The following is a 20595-nucleotide window of genomic DNA, read 5'->3' on the forward strand; positions in this document are numbered from 1 at the left end:
TTGGACCACTAGTAACCCCAATTCGCTATTTAAATACATGACTGAAGCTTTATAGACATGCAGCAAAGTTGAACTGTTCAAAGTCACTTTTGTAGAAAGTCTGAATTTCGCAGACGCATGGGACAGAATGGCTATAAATTATTTCTGTAGTCACCATAAATTGACCGCCAAAAATTTATATCGCCCGTAAATTACATGAGATCATACAAGACTCCAGGTGAGTGTGTTCTGTTATCGACGGGTGCCCTATATGCATTACAGCTAGAACCAGCTTTTTAAGCAATACTGGTAAGCATTAAAGTTTGTACTATGAATCTGATGCAGAATGGGATAACAGTTCCTTACATAAATTGAAAGTGCACCATATCTCGAATGTAGGTTTTTTAGGTTAATCTATTTTTTTGGCCCAAATACGACCTTCCCGTGCTCTTAGCCGAGTTGCAGACAGCAAGGTTGGATTGAATCTGCAGCGAATTATTTTAGTATAATAAAAGGCTTTCCATTTTTATACTTCGCATTTAGAATATTCCAGAAGGTAGCGAATAAATGTTCGTACAACCTATTTAAACATAAATGTGAAAGAATTTTTACAATGGTACGGATATTGGTAGTTAAAAATTCTGTTAAGTGGTATGAGTCTGAGGAGAAACTTTTGGAGCTTCCAGAATGCGCACCACGTGAACCCCGTCTTCGTGTCGTCAATTGTTTTTCCTTCTTTTTAAAGTTTTTTACAAACTTGTGTTATCTCTCGAAAATATTAGCAATTTGTCCTGAGATTGAATACGTGTATTATGTGGTGTTCCGTACCTGGGGCACGAAATTGAAAATGGAGACATGGGCGACGTGGGCTTTGGCAGAAGGTTCTGGACGAAATCAAATGTTGTGAAAGTTATTCGTTCCCGAAACAATACTGCTGTTGTGCGATCTCCCCTCTCTTTTGTCGCTATCTCTCCCTTTTGTAGTTCACCCCACTATCTTTCCCTGTTCCTCTTTGCGCGATAGCGTGACAGGCGTCGTTCTCTATAAAATTCGGTGTCAGTGTTGGCATTGTTTTGAACATCAGCTGCATGTTTAAGATGTTAGAGACTTGTAGCAACGCGCAATCCGCGCTCCGTTTACGTGATGCGCTTGCGCGCAGTGTGCATGGGCAGGTTTCATCCAGAGCGCCTGATGGCGCCACATTCTGGGTAGCGGCGCTCACAGCTATACCATCTTACGTCTCCATAACAATATCGCGTGCGCACCGGCTAGCTAAAACGCGGATCGTGTCATGTTTTAACTGTATTAGAAAACGAGTGCCGCTGCAAGCTACACCTTTTTTCGTTTTAAAATCGCTACAACTAGTACTGTTCGGTGCTTGCAATAATATATAAGTGTCTGTTTTTTTTTCTGCTGAATCTTAGAAGCATGCTTCTAATATTCAGCAGATTCCCCCCATGTTCTAAGATGCTTCTATGATTCCCCCTATGTCTCAAAAGAACCACAAGGCGCGGTGGTCGGTGATGACGGAGAACGGGCGGCCAAACAAGTATGGGCGAAACTTTGTAATGGCCCACACGAGGGCTAGGCACTCAAGTTCTGTGGTCGAGTAATTCCTCTCAGCCGCAGAAAGGAGGCGACTGGCATAAGCATTGACGCAAGTGCAACCCATCTGCTGTTGGGCAAGAATGGCACCAATACCGTGACCACTGGCGTCGGTGCGTACCTCCGTTGGTGCTGAGGGATTGAAGTGTGCGAGGATGGGTGGGTTGGTGAGGGCCGCAATGAGCGCAGAAAATGCTTGGGATTGTTCTTGGTCCCAGCGAAATGTAGCGTCATTCTTCAGAAGATTGGTGAGTGGACGAGCCGTCTCCGCAAAGTTGGGGACAAACCGCCGAAAATAGAAGCAAAGGCCTAGAAAACTACGCACGTCACTGGTACAGCGGGATGTAGGAAATGCACTTACAGCACGTATTTTGTCTTGGTCGGGTTGAACGCCACGTGCGTCGACCACGTGACCGAGCACCTTAAGTTCACATCGGCCGAAGCTACACTTCTTCGAGTTAAGCTGAAGGCCAGCTCTTCGGAAGACTCCAAGAATGGCCTCAAGGAGATGGAGATGGCTCTCGAAGGTCGAGGAAAAGACAATAACGTCATCTAGATAACATAAACACGTCGTCCATTTGAAACCGCGCAAAAGAGAGTCCATCATGCGCTCGAATGTTGCGGGTGCATTACACAGATCAAAAGGCATCACCTTGAATTGGTACAGGCCATCGGGCGTGACGAAAGCGGTCTTCTCTCGGCCCGTTCGTCAACAGCGATCTGCCAATAACCAGAACGAAGATCAATCGAAGAAAAATAGCTGGCACCATGCAAGCAGTCAAGGGCATCATCTATCCTGGGGAGCAGGTAAACGTCCTTCTTTGTAATTTTCTTGAGATGTCGGTAATCAACGCAGAACCTCCAGGTATTGTACTTCTTTTTAACAAGCGCGACAGGTGATGCCCAGGTACTGCTGGAAGGCTCTATAATGTTTCTTGCCAACATCTTGTCGACTTCATCTTGTATGAGACGACGTTCAGAAATGGCGACTAGGTAAGGTTGTCTGTGAATTGGGCTGGCGTCTCCGGCATCGATGCGATGTGTAACGAGGGACGTTTGACCCAAGGGTCGGTCACCAAAATCAAAAATATCACTGTACGATGTCAGTGGGGTCGTAAGTGCTTTAGCACGATCAGAGCGCAAGTCAGGAGCAACCATGCCGGATATACGGACCTCCTGAGGTGGGAATGGTGCAGGTCGTGTCGACACTGCGGCTATAGAGTCACGTAAAAGAGCAGCCACAACAAACTCCGACAATTGTGTCGGTTCGGCGAGAGAAATGCCCTAAGGAAGAACTTGCACAAAAGAGCTGAAGTTCTGGACTGGAATACAAGTGCTATGTTTTGCTACATGCACTATATTGTGAGGTAGAGCGATGCTACGCTCAAGTGTCACGTCAGTTATGGGGCAAACAACGTAGTCGCCATCCGGAACGGAGGCAAAAGGCGACATCAGCACATACCTTGCGGCTTCTGGGGGTAGGCGACTAAATGTAGCGGAGCGGAGACGGAACGTTGAAGTTTCAGGAGCTTTGTTGTCAGGGCAGAGCGGCAGGTCTAGATGAATCAGTCGAGAACAGTGAATGAGAGCGGAGTGTCCTGTTAAAAAGTCGAGTCCTAATATAACTTCCTTGAGGGCAATTGGTGAGGACTGTAAATAGCACAGGGATGGGGCGGTCGACAATGGTAACTCTTGCAGTACACATACCAATGACAGTAGCTGTGTTGCCATCAGCAACACGAACGGTTGACGAGGAAGCAGGTGTGAGGACTTTGTTGAGGCGTCGACGGAGCGAGGAATTGAGAACAGAAATGTGGGTTCCAGTGTCAATAAGGGCAGAAACGGAGGCTCTATCCACAAGACTATCAATGAGGTTACGTCTAGGTGCGGGGGTCAGTTCCGAGTTGACAGTCCGGGTCGGGAATGCAGCGTCACTCCCAGGCGCTGCACTTGCTAGTTTCCCGAGTAGGTGCCGGTGTATGATGGGGAGGAGTTGCAGTGAGATACCGGTGAACGGAATCGACGAGCCAGTGGGGATGGAGATCGGCTGGTGCGACGGGCAGGGGGGACGGTTTCGTTTCGAGTCTCATCTTGTTGAGAAAGATAATGTCCAGGTCCATCGTAGGCGGGGCGGAGCACCTCTGGTTGGGCAGGGAAGCGTCGAGGGTCTTGGTAGTATCGGCGGTCGGCGTTCTAATAGGAGCGAGGAGCGAAGAAGGTACGGCTACGGCAATAACGCGATGTGTGATCGGCGCGACCGCAAATGAAGCAAATTGGTCTGTCGTCTGTGGTGCACCACTCTGCAGGATTGCGACTAAGGTAGCGACGTGGGGAAGGTGGGCTGGCAGTAGCAGCAGCCACTACAGGAACAGAGTGAGATGGTGGCGTGGGCAACACGGGGCTAGAGGAGAGGCCGACGTTTGCAAGTTCTTGGCGAACTACGGCCTGAATCATGGCCATGGTGTCGGGTAGTGGAGACATCAGGGTGTAGGAAGGAGCTAAGGCCTCGAATTCTCTCCGGATGATACGAGTCGAGTCATGTTCGTGGGATGTAAAGGCTGTTGCAAAGGGGCCAGATCATCGCAGGAGGATATAGCTGCGGTGTTTGGAAGGCGTTCAAAGCGATGTACGAGGCGTCGTACAATTTTCGACAGACTTGAAGCACTGAGTCGACGGTGGTGCAATCCATGTAGAACAGGATGTTGAACGCATCATCTGCAATGCCCTTGAGGATATGGCCTACCTTGTCATTTTCCGTCATTGAGCAGTTGATCTTGCGACACAACGCAAGCACGTCTTGAATATACACAAGGTAGGACTCCGTGGAGGATTGGATGCGAGATGGAAGTTCTGTTTTTGCTGCGACAGCTCGACCAATGGGCTTCCCAAAAGGTCCTGAAGCGTTTGCTTACAGATTGCCCACGTCACCAGCTATTGTTCGTCATTTTGAAACATGTGCGAGCTGTTCCCGCCTAATACAAAATGATGTTGGCCAGCATAATGGCCGCGTCCCAGTGGTTGTTCTTGCTGCAGCGCTCGTACTCATCCAGCCAGTCTTCCACGTCTGTCTTGTCTTCGCCATTAAATATGGGAGGGTGGCGGATTTTTGTGAGCACGACTGGCTGAGCCGAAGTTGCCGCGGTAGTAGGGGCTGCCTCGGAGGTCATAGTGGTATTTGTTGACTTCGTTGAAAGCCCAGGTAGATGATGGCCACTGCGCAAATCCAGCTTTTGGCAGCGCAAGGGGTAATCTGTGTGCACGGGGATCTTTGGTCACCTCCACCAAGATGACACGTACCGAGAAGGTTAGCTCGAGAACGCAACGGCTGATAACTTAAGTGAATGTTCGGGTAGGCGCCAACCTTCTCGTAGTAACAGCTACCGTTGCTCCAGCTTTGTCTTCCTTTTGCGTCACTACTGTTGATCGTCCTCTTCTTCAACATCCAGCGACGCAGGGCATTTATGTAACAATATTTCAGGAACTGTTCCTTACTAGATATTTATTACTGTTGGTTGCAGTGCTCTAAATTTATGGACTAGGGGTGTAGATAAAAACGTCCCCGAAAAGAGGGCCCCGGAGAAAAACATCCCCGTACGAAAAGGCCCTTCAAGAAGCAGCTCCTGAAAAAAAATGTCTTCATGGCAGAAATTGGCTCTAAAATTAAATTTTTCCGATGCCCACCTCACCAAAAAATGCACATTTCATTGCTTTATTTTTGCTTTTTTGCTTTTGTATATAGATGTAACTATTACTTGGGACCTCGCCCTCATAGTGGCTGATATGTTACTAGCAAGTGAAGAGGCTTGGCGAGAAAGCATGAGTAAACAATCCTCCACAACATGCATGCTATCGGCAGTATAGCCGGGTCCCCTGTTTCCCGGCTGCGGAATATTACTAAACAAGGCCGGTCAAATCACCTGGCTAATATAACGCATTAAGAAAATCACAATCGTTTTGACGCACTGGTAGTCTTGGGGAGCAGCCCACAAAAGAAGAGTTCACTGGGTGAACAACGCAGATCTTCCATATTGAAGAAAGCCAACCCTTTGGATAGTGATGCTGCAGAATTTTAGCTGCAGTTCAGAATGTTATACAGGGAAAGCAGGCCTAGCCTTTACCGGTCGCTGTCCGTGGTCCCCCTGAACCGCCGCTCCCATCCACCGAGCTGGTAATCGTCGCGACCTTTCTCCCGAAACAAACGAAGGCAAGGCCGCTTTTCACGAGACCATTGTTGGAATACCAGATTCCACCACTATATACCAAGTAAAATTACACAATTTAACACCCACTTCGTCCAGTTATGTCCTTGAAGAGCAGAACGATCGAGAGATGCACTGGGCCTTTGCTATTATTTTTTGTTGCCATCCTTTTTTTTAAACGAACGGCATATTCCTTCTTTTTGCGGTCGCTGCAGAGCCAACAATTGCAATACTGTAGCATACAGTACTGGGGCACAGCGTCGGAAAACGCAGTGTTCGCCTCATTGCATAAAGACCTACAGGACTTTGACAACAATCAGATATCATTCAAGCAGTAAGCATCAAGAAGTTGTATAAGTTGAATTAAGTAATAGTTTGTAACAGTGAACGCAAACCACCCCTAATAAAGGGCGCAAAAGGCACAACTTTTTCCTACTTCAAAAATGGAGACTTTTTACTCGTGGGTATCATCACAGAGAGAATTTTTTCAGAGGACACTTATGCCGGGGACCTTTTTCCGGGGACGTTTTTACCCAAACCTATTTATTAGATACGCCTCCCTATATATTTTGTCCTTTGCAGATTTAAAGCCTGCCTAGAGCCCCCCCCCCCCCCCCCCCCCCCCCATAAATAAATTTATTTCATCAAACATGGTATTTCTGATTTCTGATGGAAACGGCTTTCGGTAGGTTTATGCGTGCGTCTGCCCTATGATCATTTAGCGTTATGTTAATGGATCGCCTTGTCTCTTCGTTCTGTCTATTTATGAAAAAAGGAACATTCTAGAAGCTAGATAACGTTTGACGATGTGCAATTAATGTTTGAGTTTATGTTAAAAGCGCAATCGTTCTTAGTACTTTTGACCATAGTACCTTTTATAAGTGACTGCATTGGGTCGAGAGAAAGGGTGTGGTTGTTTCGAACGCTTGTGGTCGAGTTTAGAATGCAGTAGAACACCACTGAGGTTTGTGTTATGTTTGCATGTTGTCCATGGTGCCTCCGTGAATATTTTCTCCATGCGCTCGTTAGACGTTAGCATGGAGTGGTATTTCCTCAAAATATTTTTATGTTTGTAAGGGCATTGAAGTATTCCGTTTCAAAAGAAGGTTGGCGTTCAGTGTTGGCCTTTGGTAGTGTGAACACATCGTTGCGGTTTAAAGTTGTCGCTTTCACGAGGGTGAAGGTAGGAGGTACAGAGATATATTATTTGAATTAATGTTTATTTCATGACTGTATTTTGTTCAGGTATTCATTATCATCGCTACATATTCTTCTCAGCCGTGTCACCCATTCTACAAGATGACTGGTGAAATCTAGGTATTGTTGCTGATCCGTTGGTTGTCTCTATAACAAAGTTTTAAGTGTACCATTTTTCATAGACAGCGTGGTATCTATGGGGAATAGAATGGTGTCTGTGGAAATATCCTCCCTTTCCCTTCCGCCCCCCCCCCCCCCCCACTCAGCAACAGCGTAAGCACCACGTGTGTTTCCAAACACGCTTCCTTCTTATGACTTCTTACCTTGGTTCCCCGTTGAATCCCTCTCTTCAGATAATGTCAACCTTGACAGAAATTGTTTACTCTGTTATTCTTTTTTTCCTCCTTTTCTCCTTAGACTCATCATTCATCCCGCATTGTAGTTTTTCCTACTGCTGCCGCTTTTTACTTTTTCAGGGCACGGGATTACCGGTTCCAGGCCCTAAAATTCATATCCAAGAAAATTATATTTCACTCCCCTCATTGCTTCTCTACCTCTCTCTCCTCCCTCCCTCCTCTCTGGCGTTTTTCTTCTTTGGGAGCAAAAGCCTATATAAATCGCCGCCAGTGATCGCACTGCCCGGACGAAGAGTCCGCTTGGCTCGGCTTGAGAACTGAGGCTACCCCTCCACCCTTGTTCAGTGCCTCTTTTCTACTGTGTAGCGATCTCCTTTCTCTTTTTCTACCTGTTTGGGATATTTAGTGTCATTGAATACCTCCAAGCCGCTCTTAAATGTATCCTCATTAGCGTGCAAAAGATTAAGGCAACATTTCTTCACCGTCGGTTTGCTAGCTCAACCTCAAAGCTTTTGATGGAGTCTCTTGCTTCAGCTATCTGAACCAAAATATTCTCTCTTTCAGTCCAAAAAATTTCCAGGACAGTCCTTTTTCTCTTGCGCAATTTCGGCTGCCTGTAACATGGTTGGCGTGAGGCACTTGTTTACGTACACGCATGTGTCATCGAAACGCAAAGTGTTTTTCCGTATTCTTCTGATCTGTGGCATCGGTAAGAATTACACATCACTCCAATTGCCTTAAAATACATTCAGGGACATGAACCTAAGTTGCCTTTTTATTGCATGACATGTGTCACCTAAAACACACTCAATCATAACAGTAATTTTTTACCAATCAACATACTTTTCATGCGATGTAACAACGTTTACTGGAAATTATTCATTCGCATACACTCTTGCAGTTCATAAATCTATATTGGTGCTGTTTTACTAGTAATCAATCTTTCACTGCATTTCTTTATCTCGCTTTCTGCCATTGACCAGAGCTGATATCCTGTACTTTGTCACAGATATCTCTACCAAACTTTACGCGTTCATTTAAGGAGTAGGTTCCAGCATGGTCTCGAATTTGAATTCCTTAATAATCATGCTTAATGTATTTGCTTTGTTTGTAAAATTGCATAAAAATAATGTGTGGAGGGGCACACAGCAAAAAAATGAAAACAGTGCAAAAAATCGAAAAACAGTTGGTGGAGTGCGCTAGAATTGGTGGCTCTATAGCCAGTACGCTGCCGAAAGTATTCTTAAAGCGACAGACTTAATGATTCAGGATTCCCCAGAGGATCCGTCTTTGCGAGCATCGACAGCGAGGGTCCGCGGCACCTGTCAGTCAGAAAAATAAAAATCCTGTCCCCACCGAGAATCGAATCTCCATCCCTCTGATACCCAGCCGATCGCTTTAATCAACTTCGCCATGCCAAGGATCGTGACCTAATCCCTTTGTCTAAAGTGAGGATGATAGTAGCGATGACAATGACACTGCAATTAGTGGCAGGGACAATGATGATATTAGCAATGCTAATATTTAGTTGATAATGATAATTAGAGCAAACGTGCTGCACCGTGCGCAGCAGCAACGCTCCGGCTTTCGCATTTCTGCACATTCCGAAGTGCTCTCGGATTTTTTGTACACATGTTGTTTGATTTGCAAATAAAATATTTCGGCGCCTTGTTTTCACTTCTTGTTACGCGAAACCAGTGTATTGCGGAGAAAAAATCGCGCAGAGATAAATTTTACCCACAATGCTAATTGAGAAAAAATAAAGTATCTCTGGAGGTAACTGGTGGTTGATAAAGCTGACGCGTGTTTAATTGCCTTATTTTTATACATTTGATTCCATTGCTTTCCGTATTATTATAAGAAGGAGCCGAATTAATTTGTACAATTCTGAACTATTTCAGCGTGAAGCATGAAGAGTGTATACAGCTAACCTTCGTCCAGAACTACGTTGAATTGTTGCCTGGGATACTTCCCGGAGCAGTCTTCGATGGTGAAAAGTTCTGCCGAACTAGGCATCGTGATATCCCTGGTATTTATTTTCCAGTGAGTACTGCTGGCCTTTCAGACCAAGGCGTATATTTAGGGTGTTTCATGGGGTGCAACTTTTTGCTTGAATAGCTGACGCTACTTTGTATCTGTTATTTTTGTTCACGCTTCTTTCAAAAGTGGTATGAAACTATAAACTATGCACAATTGCGATTCCTTTGTTCTACCTTTCGTGGATGTCACCTTGGGGGGCGGGGGGGGGGGTGGGGAGCCCGGCCATTTTATTAGCACCCCGCGATAACCCTTCTTTCTGTGTCTATTTTGGTGCCACTTAGACAAAGATAACATAATTTATCGTTGCATGTTTTTCTCGGTTTCGTTTTTAAAATTTATTCAGGACTGCGTTGTTCGTTTTGTAGAACCATAAACAAAAAAGATGCTTAACGCACATCGTTAGACTGTCGTGTCCTCTGTGAACAATCATTGTTTCAACTCAGCTTGTCATTTTCAACTTGTGCTGTAACGACAGGCTCCATATAGTGTGGCAATGTTATAGGTTATTATGAAAGCACATCTTTCAATAAGAACTTTCAGGGGAACTTGAGGTACGTGAGGACGTGCCTTAGTGTCAGCTCAGCAATAAACGTTTCCTAAATTTTTCAATTGAATGAAACAATCACATGAATTTCCTTTTGCAAGCTCTCCCTAAATCTTAAACGAACACGCAGAAATCGCGCGCCGTTGGACTATCCAGGTGGATTCTCTTTTTATGCAATTATACGGAGAGTACCATTGCCGTCGTGCTAGATCCCGTTCATACTTGCGAGCCTTAGCTGTTATATAGTTCACCCTCTTTAATTACATTTCTTTATCATTTTATAAACTACGCTTATTAATTCTGAGAGCTTTGTGAGGTCAATATTATATCTATGGGGCGTAGAGCTTATAATAATTTGACGTTGCAAAAAAGGAGAACCAGAATTTACTCGTTTTTGTGGAGTAGTCAAATAGATAACTATTAGAATCTAGTCGGTCAGCTGGCTGTTTATCATGACTCAAGGTATTTCTAGTGTCTGCAAACACTGATATTGCATCATTGATAAAGTCATCTCATTAGCTCAGAAAGCCTGCTTTTTAACGTTGTTAACCTTCGCTGAAACATTCTGGAAGGCGCCCGTTGGGTGAGTGCGAGACGGCATCAGCGCGCCTACCGTCGAGGAAGAAATAACCGCACATTTTGTTGTGGGCGAGAAGGCACAGCCATCAACGTCCTTGTCCCTGCCCACGGCTCTCTTTTCTCCTCGCGCCCTTGACAAGGCGGCGCGCGCGCGCACCGCAGGCTTTGCGAAGTTCGCGTGCGTTCGAGCCAATCAGAGGCACGGCATTCCGCGGTCTGCAGCATTTGCCCGCTCTCTCAGCGCCCCTTTCATCTTCGGAACTTTCGAGCATGGTCGCTTAAGATCGTTTCACATCGGTATAATTGGTTCTTGGTTAAGCTTCGACAGAGGGAGCAGTCAGACTCAGCTTTGTGAAAACTGTGATGAGAAAGCTGGGAGCCCGACAGTTGTGTAGCGCGCCAGCTTGGGGAGCTGGGCATAGTTTTGATCAAGTGTGGTAACTGGAAGGGAAGTTGGTTTATTCTTTCTAAGTATATTTCCATGCAGTTGGTTGTTAGTATTATATAAAGTTGAGTTCCGTCTGTTGCTCCGGAGTGCACAGTCTATCGTTTCCCTGTCGTTCCACATGGCTCAAGACCAAGTTCTGAAAGAAACGGAGAAACGTATAGAATCATTACGGACATAGTAAGGAGTATATTACGAATGTGCGGAAAACCCACACGATAACGTGAGAATACATTCAGGCGCCAGGAACGTCACATAATTCATTCGAAGTCTAAAGTCAAGTCTACAGTCCGCCATGCGTCTGTAAATTAATTCGATGACCGATAGAAATTATCAGGCCGATATCGTTGCAAACACGCATTGGTTGCTATCAGAACGAATGGACAGTTCGGTTCTACTCGGAGAGAGATAGCGAATCGGCTCCAAGTAAAGCAACTGTTTTAAAACTCTCGACCAGCGAAAAAAGACAACCTCGGCGTTCCGCCGGAAAACCCACGTCCCACTTGTGCCAAGAAACGTACGTCTCACGTCTGTTGAGAGTCCCCTTTCTGAGAGAGTGTCTGAGAGACACTCTCAGACAATCTCTTCTGAGAGAGTGTCTCTGTCACCTCACTCTCCCGCACTCTCTCACACACGCACCAACACTGCTTTCACTCGTTGACATGCCCCTCTGACAGGTTCTGGCTTGAGGGTGAGAAGGTGGCCGTCTATACGGCGTAGATGGCGTCAACCGCTCGTCTCCGTACAGGATTTCACCTGGGCTGAGACATCGGTCCCGTCATCGCCGGGCTGCATTCAGCGAGACCACGTAGCCGAAAGCTGTCCCCGTGGCTCACCACGGGAAGAAAGGAAAGAATCCACGCCCGCTCGCTGTAGCGAGGCTCGACACTTGAAGGGACCGGAATTTGGTGGTGTCCTCTCCTTTGTTCCGGTCGTCAATGTGTTGGCGGGGATCGCTGATAATTGGTGCCGCGTGACGAACAATACCCTTCGGCCGGCCGGTGCCAGGTGCAGTGGCGTCTCATCGGCGGTGATGTTAGGAGCTGATAGCCAGACGATCATTAAACCGCTCTGGCTCGGGAGGGGTCATTGGTACCTGCTTCCCTTCTCGATCTTTGTCGCCGGCGTTAACATCCGACACGGGGGTCTCCGCCGCTCTTCTGATCACAATAGCTCGTCCACCGCCAGGTTGAGGCCTCGAAAGGGGCTACATATGATAGGTATCCTCTAAAGAGGCCGCATCAACTGGGCTGGTCTCCCGTTCTTTCTTTCATCCAGAAGTGAGATGCCTGCAGGCCAAAGATCTCAAGTAGGGCATTAGTGAAGATGTCTGCACAATACCCCCACCCCGGCAAGGCAAGAGCCCCGCAACCTCCTGATCTGTGCCACGCAACCAAAGAACAAGCTTTAAACAATAGGCTGCAAGGGTTCCCCCCGTTTCTGGTCACTCTACGTGCGTCCGGCGGAGTGAGCTGCTGACGAAACCTACGCGGACGATTTATTCACGCCATTCTTTGCAATTTTGAATAAAATTTTGGTAATATACTTCGGTACGGTCAGGTGTCCATAGAGGAAGAGCGACATATACTGCGCCTTTCTTTTCTAAAAATCATTCTGTTAGAGGCATTTCCAAGCTTGAACATCTGAACCGCACTGTAAGGAAAGGGAGAATAGCAGGAGTGAAACCAGAGATGAAGGGTTGCCGAAAGGGTTACGCGCCTCCCGTTAGAGGTCATTTCCAGGCCTGATTTGACCTTCAGCTCTGCATGCAAGAAGTGAAACTTCGCACAAAAAATAAAGACCGCAGCTGCCGTCGCGACCTTCGGACAACGGCTGATAACATGAATACTGAGAGACAGAGAGACAAACCTACATCATTAACTACACTAGGCATATACTAACCTCAAACGATCAAGTGCTGTTAAAGGAAAACAATTCTGAAAGTGATATGGGCAAGAAAATTAGACCCCTTTGAGCATAAAAGGGTGCACTCAGAGGAGCGCCTGGAAGCTATCACTTTGCATAGCGGAAAAAGTCTTGGCTGAAGCCGTCAGCATACCAATTGTCCTTTACCCTACGGTAGCGCACTTCAAAATTATGCTCCTGCAGGGCAATATCTGAATCAACACATCATCTCAAGAACTCCAGTGGCTGTACTCCTACCAGCAAATACAAAATCGATCTCCACCCTTTTTGGTGCATTCAGGGTCGCCTCATTTTGTCGATAGGGCTTCATGAGGCTGCAGTGGTAAATTTTTACCTTTTCGTCTACGCATCTTTACTGCACAGTAGGTTTCCAACATTTTATCCACTACCTCTGCTGGTCCCTCCCACTGCACGTCAAGTTTGCTTTAGATGCAGCCAGCAGCACTACCCTGTCTCCTACAGAAAATGATCGCTGCCGCGTGCTTCGGTCGTAGTAGAGTTTATCTTTCTGCTGGGCCGATCTCATGTTAGCTTCGACAAGCTCCCTGCATGCCTGAAGCCTTTCTAGCAGCTGAAGTACATATTCGAGAACGGTGGGGTCATCGCCCTGGCCCTCCCAGGATTCGCGCTGCATGCGCAGGGGTGACCTGAGTGATCGGCAGTATACCAGTTAAGCTGGGCTAAACCCGGTGGTCTCATGCGGTACGGAGCGCAGCGCAAGCATGGTAGCCGGCAAACACGTTTCCAAGTCTCGGCGACGTTCGTAGCACAATGCTCTGAAGACTCTTTTGAGCACCGAATGCAACTCCTCTACGCTGTTACTCTGAGTATGTCTTACACAGGTGTGCCTTATGCGAATCCCGCATTTTTCTAGAAAGGTGCTAGTGAGCGCACTCCTAAAAACACTGCCTTGGTTGGTTTGCAGCTCGGTGGGGAAACCCACCATAGAAAACACCTGAAATAGACAGCCTACAATTCCTACCGAGTTCAGCTCCTTCAGGGGAATCGCCTCAGGAAACTTTGTCGCTGGGCATATGATCGTTAGGATGTAGCGATAGCCCGAAGTGGTCACAGGTAGTGGACCGACAACATCCACCACAAGGCACCGGAACGGCCCGCTGATCAGTGGCACAAATTTCAGAGGTGCCTTCTGTTTATCCTGCGATCTTCGCATAGCCTTTGAAAAGTGTCACACTTCTGTACAAATCTCTCAACATCCTTAAAACATCCTGCCTGGACAATAAAATTCTCGCAACAGCTCAGCCATTGTTTTCTTGATGCCGAGATGACTGGACCAGCCGCTTCCGTGGCACAGCTGTAGGATACTTGTCCTACATTTTTGTGGCACCACTAGCTGGTCGTAGTGCACGCCTTCGGCGTCTTTGTACTGCCTGTAGATTATTCCTGCGAGCTCCTTCAGAACAATGTTCCTTTTCGCCAATCCTTCACTGACCTGACACTTCAAATGTTCGAGAGTGTCATCGCTAGCCTGTTCAGCCGCTCTGTCATCTCGGTGCACTCTCATAAGCTCAGAGAAGCTGTCCAGTTGCGTAGGCAACAGAAAAGTTTAACTTCCACATTTTATTCACTAGGCAGTGCAGAGGGCGTTACACTCTAAAAAGGAAGCGCATCTACGTCAGGATTTTTCTCACTGATTGCATGCTGTTCACCTTCATCCGAATGATCTAACTGAGCTGCGATTTCGCGTGCTTCAGAACGCTTAAGCGCGTGCACGGAACGATCACCATAGCTCAAGCCCCTTTTCTTTAGTTGGTCCTCTGACCGGTTAGAAAAGAGATAAGGGCACTGCTCTGGCAAAGTCACTGACACTGCCGCTTCTATATGCAGTACTCCAAACGGGCCCTCAATTTTCACGCGTGCAATCGGCAGGCAAACATTGTCTTCCTGCGCCACCTGTTTGATCCACGCGCGCTCGCCGGTGAAATCCTGTCGGGAAACGAGCGTGGGGTGCACCACATCCATTCTGGCAGCGGAGTCGCGCAGAACAAGACAATAGAGAGTTTTAGTTTACCGTGAGCCGTGTTTCGCTACCGTGATCGGCCACCGCACGTTCCACTGCGCATGCCTAGACGCCTTGATGCTAAATCTAAATTTGAATTTAAATCTCTCTATTAGAGATATTTAGCTTACCGCATAGAGTTCCTTACACTAACTAGAGGGAAAGCTGAGGGCGCTGCACTTCAGCCACCATGGGCGCGCTAAGAATCATGGGCCGATGTGCTAGTTGTTGCGGGACAGTCGGTTTTTCTCGGGTACGTGGAGTGGCGTTACGGTGATGTTTCTTTTTCGTCATGATCATGATCTGAAGGTGCGTACATAGACCGCAAAAGCCATAGTAGCGAAGGCGCAAAAGCAGACGTCGCCAATAAATGGTTTCTGTTTCCCGAAATGCCACTAAAAACTTCCTTAAGTGATTGCACAACCATAATTGTTTTCATAACGTTTTTTTTTTATTTCAAACTTTGCCTATTAAGTGCGAAATATTGGTATTTGTGCTGCTCAAAACTAAGCCAATAAGAGAAAGAGCCATCGCTTATATTGGATAAATCTCACACTGACATGCTGTTTCTCTCTCGTTTTGCAATTTATAGTCACAATATTAAATGTTAGAACATTATTTACGGTAGAACAACGTTTATCTTTGCATTAGTTTTGGCCAAAAGTTTAGTTCTGCACTCGGTATCTCTCCGGCCCATGATGCTTTGAGCGCCCATGGTGGCTGAACTGGCCGTCTGGAAACTCCATGTAAACTCCCATAGACGGCAGCACAGCTTTCCCTCTAGGTAAGAGTAAGAAACTCTATGGCTTACCGCGATCCGCCACCGTGACCCTCTACCGCGCGCGGGCGGGGTGCACAAGCTGATTGGTCCCGATGCGGCAGATCTATGTGCCGACATCCTGTATGTGGCGCCATCTATCGGCGTCAAGGGATCTGGGCATGCGCAGTGGATCACGCGGTGGCGGATCACGGTAGCGAATCGCGGGTCACGGTAGCTAAAACTCTCTAATGTTTCCCATTTGCGGTCATTTCATGCATGTACGGCTCCAGCAAGCGCATGTTTTCTTCGTCTAGAGTGGTGAGCGAAAAAACTACCTTTTCCTTTCGACAGCCGCTCGCGATGTGCCCGGCTCGTTACACTGGAAACTTACTGCAGGTTTCCTCACTTCCAAGATTTTAGCACCCTCCTTCTCCCTCCTTTCTTTGTTAACATTCTTGCTCGAAGCTGCGTCGTTTTCGCGGTTCCCATCGTTTGTCCCCCTCTCTCCCCGCGTAGGGGGTACTCGATTCTCGTTCTACAATGGAGGCCTCAGGAAATCTTGGTGAGGCTTTGTGACTGACCACATGTCCTCCCTCCCTTCGTCGCGCCTGACCTGAAACTCCTCTGCAATTCAGCGGCGCGTTCCAAGCTTTTCTTTTCGGGCCTGTCTTGTACACACAGCCGCGTCTCCTTATTCAGACAATTGTAAAATTTCTCTAAACAGATTGCATCCACAACCTTTTCACGCTCGTCATAGACCTCGCGGCTTTGAGCCATTCGATAAGATTTGCCCTGATATTGTAAGCAAAATCCGGAAAAGATTCAGAAGGCCGTTTCACTGCCTTTCTGAATCACCGACGGAAGGCTTCGGCTGAGAGGCGGTACTTCTTAAGCAAAGTTGCTTTTACTTTATCTTAATCGTCCTCCTCCTCTTTAGTCAGCCGAGCTAGCGCGTCAACCGCTTCGCACGGCAAAACTGTCAAAAGAGGCTGGGGCCAGGTGGAACGAGAAATTTCGTTCTTCTCGCATATGCGCTCGAAGTTGACAACGAAGAGTCCGATATCCTCACCCATTGTGAAAGCTGACAACAAGTCTTTTATTTTATGCGGCTTGGATGTCTGACGGCTCCAAACTTTCGCCACTTCTGTCTGTGCTTCCGCTAGCCTCACCTCCAATCGTTTAGTATCTAGCTGCATCTCAATTTCCTCTTTTTTTACGTTTCTCAATTTCCTCTTTTCTTTTACGTTCCTCAATTTCTTCTTTTCTTTTACAATTCATCTCCTCCCAGCATTCCACAATATCCTGGTCTTCATAACCGTTGCTTTCAATCGCTCTGACAATCTGCTGCTTTTTTCTCGAGTTTCCATAATCAATCCCTAATTCCTCACATATCAAAGTTACTCCGGTATCCGCAGCTTTTTCCAGTCCATGACTGCCCGTATTTGTGACCATAAGTCTCTCAGGAGTACATTGGTGCAAGCAAGGTTCAAATGCGAACAGGCTTCTACAGCCAACTTTCCTACCAGGAAGAACACCTTACGTTAAGCCTGAAAAAACTCAAGAGAAGGCAATACAATCACTAAACCGAAGCAAGGACGCCTTGCAGAACATCCCACAGCTGTCATTCAGTGGTCGTGACCAAGGTTGCGTGTTCTAGGCCCGTTTGTTTGTCAGAGCAGGAACAAGGACGAGGCGCTGGAAACCGGACTTTGAAGTAAGATAGCAAAACTTTTGTGTGCAAAATTTACATGGTAGCGTTTTTCGTGCGAGACTGACTAGAGCAGCAGTCTCCGTTCTACGACCTCCGACACACACTTGTAGTCCGGTTTTATAGGGCTGATTCCCTATGTCCCCCAGATGGAAACGCAGGGAAGTTTCTGAGAGAGTGTCTCTGTCACCTCACTCTCCCGCACTCTCTCACAAACGCGCCAACCCTGCTTTCACTCGTTGACACGCCCCTCTGACAGGTTCTGGCTTGAGGGTGAGAAGGTGGCCGTCTAGACGGTGTAGATGGCGTCAACCACTCGTCTCCGTGCATGATTGCACCTGGGCTGAGACATCGGTCCCGTCGTCGCCGGGCTGCATTCAGTGAGACCACTTAAGGGCCTGTCACACTAGCGCGACATGACGCCGACGCAGACCCGACAACAACACCGACGGTCGGCCAACTCGTCGGCCTACCGTGTCTGCGGCCGACCAAGTTGTCACACTAGGCCGACGACGACGTCAACACGACCGGAAACCAAATGTATTCGCAGTGTGACAGGCTTTGAGGCCGGGGACACCGACAAAACCAGTCTGCCGACTGTCGGGGACAGAGTCTTCTCGAGAACGGCCGCCGAGCAAAAACTTTGTCGAGAACGTAAAGCCGACTCAGTACACCACGTTGACGGTGAATACCTTTAGGCACTAATATACATTAAGTAGAATCATTGCATAATTTCGGACCAAACCAAAACGCGAGCGTGAGCTGCCAAAATACTAGGGGCCGCCGAATGTGTGTGGAATATCAACGGAAGCGTTTTCCTTTCCGGGCGAGTGAACTCGGCGGGGTGCATAAGTTTGCGGCGCGCGTCGAGACCGTGAGCAATCCTTCCGCGTTTCCGGACTGCACAGAATAGCGCGAAATGAGCGTAGTAAGTGACAAGGAAATGATGAAAACAAGTGATTATTTTCCTGAAGCCAGCAGAGCTGCCGATCCTCCTGCGCACTTCGATCGTTGTGTTTAGTCATAACATCTAGTCGCTACTTCGCAAGCCAAATTGAAGGCTACGTTACGCATCACGCAATAATTTTTTGTTCGATAATTCAACGTGTTTCAAGAATTGTGTGCGCAAAAAAGCGCAAACCTTGCATTTAAACTTTACAACAGAACCAACAGGAGCTATGGTCCAAAGGCCGGCCCTGCGAAATGCGCCTAAGGTTTTACGAAATCCGCCGAAGGGTTTACCTGTTACTGCACTACATGGCATGATTCAAACTTTCTGCAGTTTACTCTCAGCAATCTGGATAGTCAGTTAAGCGGTAAATGCTACTACTGCCTTCGCGACTTTCACACTGTAAGATCAGCTAAAACCACTTCTCAACCTCTGAAAACACCAGCTACGCCTCTCTTTTGCGGTGCAGTGGTTAGCGCAGCTAGATATCGTACAGGAGGTCGTAAGTTCGATCCCACGGGTAGAGAATGTTTCCTTTTTTTCTTTTATTGTACTGTCTCTTATTCGCCGTGGACAGCTTTTATTTTTCGAACACTGACGTTCTGATCCGGCAACCACAGCCGTAAAATACTGGGCAGTATTCAGTCTCGCCTCTAAATCACGACTGCTGAAGCGCTTGCTTTGGTACGGTCGAATTACTACTACAGGCCGCTATCGCGTCATACCTTTCAGGTGAAGCCTAAGTGTCTGCTAAATTTTGTCAGTATTCCAACACTGTGGAGAGCAAGTGCTGCTTTAATATTATGCAGGAGTGAGCTATGGGCAAGGTGCTTTTTTTTTTGAAGTGAAAGGTTCATTAACTTAGATAAGCCTGGTTTCGCTGTCGCCAGCAATTTTATCTTCATTTGGCCTTGGCTGCACCCTAACCTTGGCAACTCTGAATCTGAGACGCACCATAAATTTTAGCCGGGTTTGCTCTAAAAGAAAGCGGTAGCTGTTGACAGAATCTCCACCCCTCAGTTTGCCATGCACTCGTATGAGCTCGCTCTACACCTGCTTACAGCTTTCAAAGGCACACTGCCTAGCCTGATACATTTATTTTTGCACAAAGTGTAGGGGCGAAATGTGTTGGGGTAAGCGTGCCCCAACACTAGGGAGGTGCAGCGGTGGCGTAGCGGCAGAACATCCGCCTCGCATGCAAGAGGACCGGGGCTCAAATCCCGGTGCCGCGCAATTCTTCACTGGATTAAAAAAAAAAATCCGCTTGTCGATAGAATTGCATAAACAGGTTTGGGGTGCGACCTGACGCCGGTGACACCTCCGGCAACGCACTCCCTCACCAGAACAGGAGTTGGCCACCCTGGTGCAGTAATTGGCCACAACCTCTCATGATAAGCTCCATAAAACCCCGGCCCTCAGTCACCAGCGGCTGCGGAACAACTGACAACGGCGGCGGTAAGACCTGTGACGCAGCAGGGGGTGCTAAGAACGTCTGGCTCCGCTGGACAGGCCGCCATTGGAAACTAACCCTGGCAACATTTAACGTTAGAACCATAGCTAGTGAAGCTAGTTTAGCAGTGCTGTTAGAGGAACTATAGGGTATGAAAAGGGATGTCATAGGGCTTAGTGAGGTTAGGAGGCCGAATGAGGCATATACCGTACTGAAGGATGGGCATGTACTGTGTTATCGTGGCTGACCAGAAAGGCAACAACTAGGAGTAGGTTTCCTTGTCAATAAGTATATAGCGGGTAATATAGATGAATTCTATAGTATTAATGAGAGGGTGGCAGTCATCGCAATTAGGCTTAATAAGCGGTATAAACTGAAGGTTGTACAGGCCTATGCACCTACGTGTAGTTATGATGACCAGGCAGTTGAAAACTTCTACGAAGATGTAGAATCGGCAATGCGAAAAGTAAAGATGCAGTATACTGTACTAATGGGCGACTTCAATGCCAAGGTAGGGAAAAAGCAGGCAGGAGACCACCCAGTAGGGGACTATGGCATTGGTTCTAGGAATAGCAGGGGGGAGTTACTAGTTGAGTTTGCAGAGCGCAATAACTTAAGAATCATGAATACCTTCTTCAGCAAACGGAACAACCGGAAATGGACATGGAAAAGTCCTAACGGGGAGACTAAAAATAAAATTGACTTCATAATGTGTTCAAACGCCGCTATTGTGCAAGATGTAGAGGTAATCGGGAAAGTGCGATGCAGTGACCACAGGGTGGTGAGGTCCCGAATTAGCCTAAATCTGAAGAAAGAACGCAACAGATTAGTAAGAAAG

The 20595-nt window shown here is 47.2% G+C and overlaps 1 long non-coding RNA gene across 1 annotated transcript in view; it reads left to right on the plus strand.

Annotated features, from left to right (window-relative positions):
• The first annotated feature begins 9252 nt into the window (after positions 1–9252).
• LOC146184532 (uncharacterized) overlaps positions 9253–20595 on the plus strand; it is a 37385-nt gene continuing 26042 nt past the window's right edge. Inside the window, exon 1 of the long non-coding RNA XR_014708882.1 lies at positions 9253–9379. This is a non-coding gene — a long non-coding RNA (uncharacterized LOC146184532). The remainder of the gene's footprint in view (positions 9380–20595) is intronic.

Source organism: Amblyomma maculatum, chromosome 7 (genome assembly GCF_055883805.1).
Source record: "Amblyomma maculatum isolate TAMU_Amacu chromosome 7, ASM5588380v1, whole genome shotgun sequence".
NCBI classification, from domain to species: domain Eukaryota; kingdom Metazoa; phylum Arthropoda; class Arachnida; order Ixodida; family Ixodidae; genus Amblyomma; species Amblyomma maculatum.